The sequence below is a fragment of the Montipora capricornis genome, chromosome 9 (assembly GCF_036669925.1).
Source record: "Montipora capricornis isolate CH-2021 chromosome 9, ASM3666992v2, whole genome shotgun sequence".
NCBI lineage: Eukaryota > Metazoa > Cnidaria > Anthozoa > Scleractinia > Acroporidae > Montipora > Montipora capricornis.
Window position 1 is genome coordinate 50,928,658 of NC_090891.1, and position 5,000 is coordinate 50,933,657.

The following is a 5,000-nucleotide window of genomic DNA, read 5'->3' on the forward strand; positions in this document are numbered from 1 at the left end:
AACTGTTCAGTACGTTTTAGTTTCTAAGCAACATTGAAAGGTGGGAGAGGGAGGGATGCTCGATTAATCCCGTCGGTGTACCAACATTGTGTCACTGATTGTCTCTACGTGATAAGGTGTAAATGTCATGTAATGATACATGGCAGTCAGTACTGGAACGTTCGCGTAAAGATGGCTGTGCCAACATGCCACGTTTGTCGCCTCTTAATTAAAGAATAAAAGTAATAGGGGTATATGCTATTCCCATAGTATTCAGCTTATTAACCAAAGATTTTGATTCCTTAAGATGGTTTTTAGAGGATATGTCTCCGCTGAGATTAGAGCGACAGTCTTTCAACTACGAAGGAACACTGATATGAGCCTTAGAGCCATAGCAAGGGCATGCAGAATTTCACCGACTTCAGTTTGTAGGATTTTAAAAGGGGGAATCCGGAGAATTTCATCTTGCCCAAAAAGAACAGGACGCCCACAAAAACTAACTGCTCTGCAACAACGTCTCCTGATTCGAAACGTCAGGAAACTGAGAAATGAAAATCCCAGTCAGAGATTTAATGCGGGAAAGTGGGGTGAGCAGTGAAGAGGTTTCCGAGAGAACAGTGAACCGCTTACTTCAACACCAAGGATTCCACTATTTGTAGACGCGAAAGAAAGGACTATTGACTAAAGATGATATGCCAAGGCGAGTTACATTTTGCAATGTAATGAAAACAATTTATGATGGCGACGTTTGGACGAGGCAAGTGGCATTTTACTTGGATGGGGTCTCATTCGCTTTCAAAACGAACCCATTAAAAGTGGCAACGGCACCTAAAGCAAGAATTTGGAGAAAACGAGGCGAAGGATTAACGTTCGGATTCACAGCAAAGGGCAGTAAGGAAGGAACTGGTAGTAAGCTAGTGAAGCTTTTTGTAGCTATAACCTATAGTGAGGGGGTAGTTCTTTGTGAGTCATATGATCACCTAACGGGTAATTTTTTCGCTACTTTTATTGTAAAGCATTTCAACTCATTATTCCTCAAGGCGAACAAAAATGGAAGTAGGTTGTGGCTGCAAGATGGGGATCCTTCACAAAACAGTAGAGCTGCAAAAAGAGCGATGGAGAATTGTAACTGTGATATGTCTCTAATTGAAATTCCTCCCAGAAGTCCAGACCTTAAACTTATCGAGAATTTTTTTCATTTAGTGAGAGTAAGACTGAAGGATGATGCCTTACAACTAAAAATAACTAAAGAAACCTTCGAAGAATTCAAAGCCAGGGTAATACGCACTATTTACAGTATTCCAGTTAATATAATAAACAAAACTATCCCTTCAATGCCGCAGCGCCTTCAACAGATTATTGATAACAAAGGTTGCCGCATTAAATATTAAACAGGATACAAATTTTCTTAATAGATAAAGATGTTTCCTAATGTGAATTAGCAATGTAATGTTGAAGTATCTTAATATAATGATGTACAGCCTAAAACAAGATCAACACATGAGGGAGTGAGAAAAGGTTGTAATCTGTTTTAAACGGGTTACCATTGTAACCCGTCGAAATTGATAAAGTCAAGTACTGTGATAACCTTTTAAAAACTCATCGGGTTACAATGGTAACCCGTTGTTTATTGCATAACAGTATACAGCGGAAATCATTATAATGTACACTGAAGTGCTACACTTCTTAGGTGTAGGAGAAGGCTGCACGCAGAGTAATAAAACGTGGCAAATTTTAATGGTACACTAAATCAATGTCATCATTGTTCATTCTAGTATTAGTTTAGCGAAACATTTCAAGGACTTAAAACGACTTGCTCCGACTCCGGTATCTGAGCATACATGGTAAAGACATGCCATGTTACGGACATCATTTGAGTTTCTATATCATCTACCACACCCCCTTTAATTGCAACGATTTCACTTTTAGAAGTACAGAAAATTGGAGCGTCCTTCTCGAAGACTATGTCTTGCGCATAATGTGTCTTGGGCGCCGAAACGTGAACTGGCTGTCCCTCCAACAATAGCAACATATCTTGCCATGGTAACACTTGAGCAGACCAGCGAAAATCATTTAAAAATATTATTTCGGCTAACTCTGCGCCTACCCAAGCAAATGTTGTGCTCGCTGGGTTTAAAAATGTTCTATAAATAACTGTCAATGGATTTAATAGAAATGTTTTTCCACAATTGGCTGGACCTTTGAGAAAAATATTACAATATTTTCCTCTTCCTTTTTCGAATAGTTCGCGCATAGCTGCAGAGAAATCATCTCGCGCGATGCAATTTCGTTGAAGAATATTCAGTGCAATATGCAACTAACGGCCGTCACAATTTTCTGCGCAATTTCCTATTAAAGCTTCTTGGAAAATTTCCATACGCGACATTCGCTGACGCCTTAACATCTCCTCAGATTTTTCAATCTCCCACCCCGTCCTGATTGCTTCCTCGACTGCTTTTTTCCCTCGGTTTACAATGAACTGTGCCAGATCTGTTTTCCTTTCCATTTTCTGTCTCTTGGCAAGTGCAAGGAGTTCCAAGTAAGTTTTGATATCTTTGGAGACAGCAATTTCAGAAATGTCAAACATGGTAAGACGCGGTGGTCGTTTTCGCTTTTTAGAAGATGATCTTGTTGCAGAGCTTTCTTCGCCGGACTCTTGGCCTTCAATTTCTTGTTCCTGTTCCCTTTCTGCAGCTATAGCCTCTCTAGCAGCTGTTGTCGCGGGTGGAGGTGTGTTCCAAAGATCAGGGTGATTGGAAGACATCACAACATCGTTATCCTCCTTGATAACGTAACTCCATGCAGTGTAATAGTTCACATGACGATTCGAGAAATGGACATTAATTCCGTATCGTGTATGAATAAACTGCCGAACCGACAACCAACGTCTTGGTCTTCGAAGTTTAATGGCCATATGGAAATGAATTCCCCCTGTTTGATGGAGCTCGAGACAACACGCCCATTGCTGAACTGTTGATTCGTTGGAAACTTGTCGTAACTGAAAGGCCTCTAAGACAATTTCAGCAAAACGCTGTTGAGAAGATACTTTAGTAGTATCAGCTTGACTATACGTTATAAGGTAGACACGTCTTACTTCTCTTACTCCTAATTCTACTTGTGATGACTGTTCAACTACAGCGCTATCCATGTTTTCTATGTTTGAAAGCCAATTTTCATTACTGTAATCAAATCTCAGACCACCTGCGATGTGACCCGACGCGTTGCTTCGTACAATAGCATGATGCATTGCTATGCGTTAAAATGAACTAACGTTTATTTAAGAAAACATGAACTTTACAAAAATTCAGTTCCTCACCAGTGGTATTCAGTGCTTCCAAAGGCCACACAACAATTTTCATAAAATGGTTGCGCAATTCATTACAACATCAAAAGAATACACACTGGATATCTTCAGACGTACATCAACGTGACATGATTAGGTTAAGGTTATTCGATACTTTATTCAATAACACAATCACTGTCATAAGTCGTTGGAACACCCACCCCCTTTCCCCCGTTCAATGTTGCATAGCGCAATGCACCCAAACTAACTGTTCAGTACGTTTTAGTTTCTAAGCAACATTGAAAGGTGGGAGAGGGAGGGATGCTCGATTAATCCCGTCGGTGTACCAACATTGTGTCACTGATTGTAGGTACGGAACTAGAGGAAATCAAGTTAAATTTTTGAAATATTTCATTCGATGGCAGAAAACCACGAAAAACGGTTCTCGTACCGGAAGCTCAAAATTTCACTCCGTGAGAATCCAAAATTTCACACTTTTCAGCTCCCTGCTACACAGACGTTTACATCGCTGTGAATCTTTCTCAACTTTAATTGCATATATTGACTCTTCCTCAGCCAAGACATAGTGTTTATTTTTATCTTCTGTTCTTTCCGAGTGAACTGAGCCCCAATTTAGCAAACACACTTACCTCATTAGTTGAAAACTCAAAAATAATCTATATCCAGCGAGACAAAAAGCTCACCGGTAGTGTTTCAAATCTTCTGATATTTTAACCAAAGAGTGTCCAGTCATTGAGGTTTAAGTTTGCAGTTTCATTTATTTGGCATCTACTATCAGTTTTGAATTAACGCCAGTCAAAATTCGAGAAAATTACAATTCAGCGCCAGTGAAATTTACAATGTGAGCTAATGCAACTCACCCCAAAATAGAAAAACAAATTTGGGTCAGAGACATCGCAATTAAGACGGTTAAATCATTTTACATTTTGCTTCGTTATATAAAATGTATCTATATCGATCATGAAAAACGAACTCGAAAAAAGTGAGGGAAACGCGAAACTTTTACTCTCCCATGATTTGTCGCGCATGACCAAATTCGCAAATATTTTAAATCCGTTGCGTCAAATTAGTTAGTTGCTGATGTGAGACTTTGCTTTAATATGAGAGAATTTCCTAATAAAAGTGGTAAAGAAATAAAAAAAGGTCAGATTAGAAATCGGACCAAAATTAATTAATTTCATTACGTGTGTGAGACTGTATGACGTCGTGGAAGCCAATATGGTAATTGTTCCCACGGAAAGTAAATGTTACTTCTTGATCTAAATAAACAATGCACTTACCTCGGAAGAAACCAAGGTTATTACTAGGAAGTACAGATTAAAAATGTCGTGTTTGTTCTTCAATATTGCCGGTGGAATTTGTGGCGCGGACAAACGCAGTAGTTCTTCGACTTCCATCATACCACTCACCCAGTGTAATAAGGAGATCGAAAAACACAAAAAGTCCTTGAAATTTTCCGGCGTTGAAACTGAAGAGGAACTTATCTTGGCAAGATGCGGGTCTTTTAAAAAGCCATCAAACTTCTTGGAAATGACCATCTGTCCCGCTCATCGGGCGCAATTGGGCATAGGTTGGCGAAGGCCAAGTGCTTTATGTAGCGTACCGCAACTTGTTTCAGCTCACTGCAAGGACCTTCAGAAAGTACCAACAATGCAAAAAGGGATAAATTTGTCCCAGTCCATTAAGTTATTGGAACTTACAAATCAGTTTGTCCCTG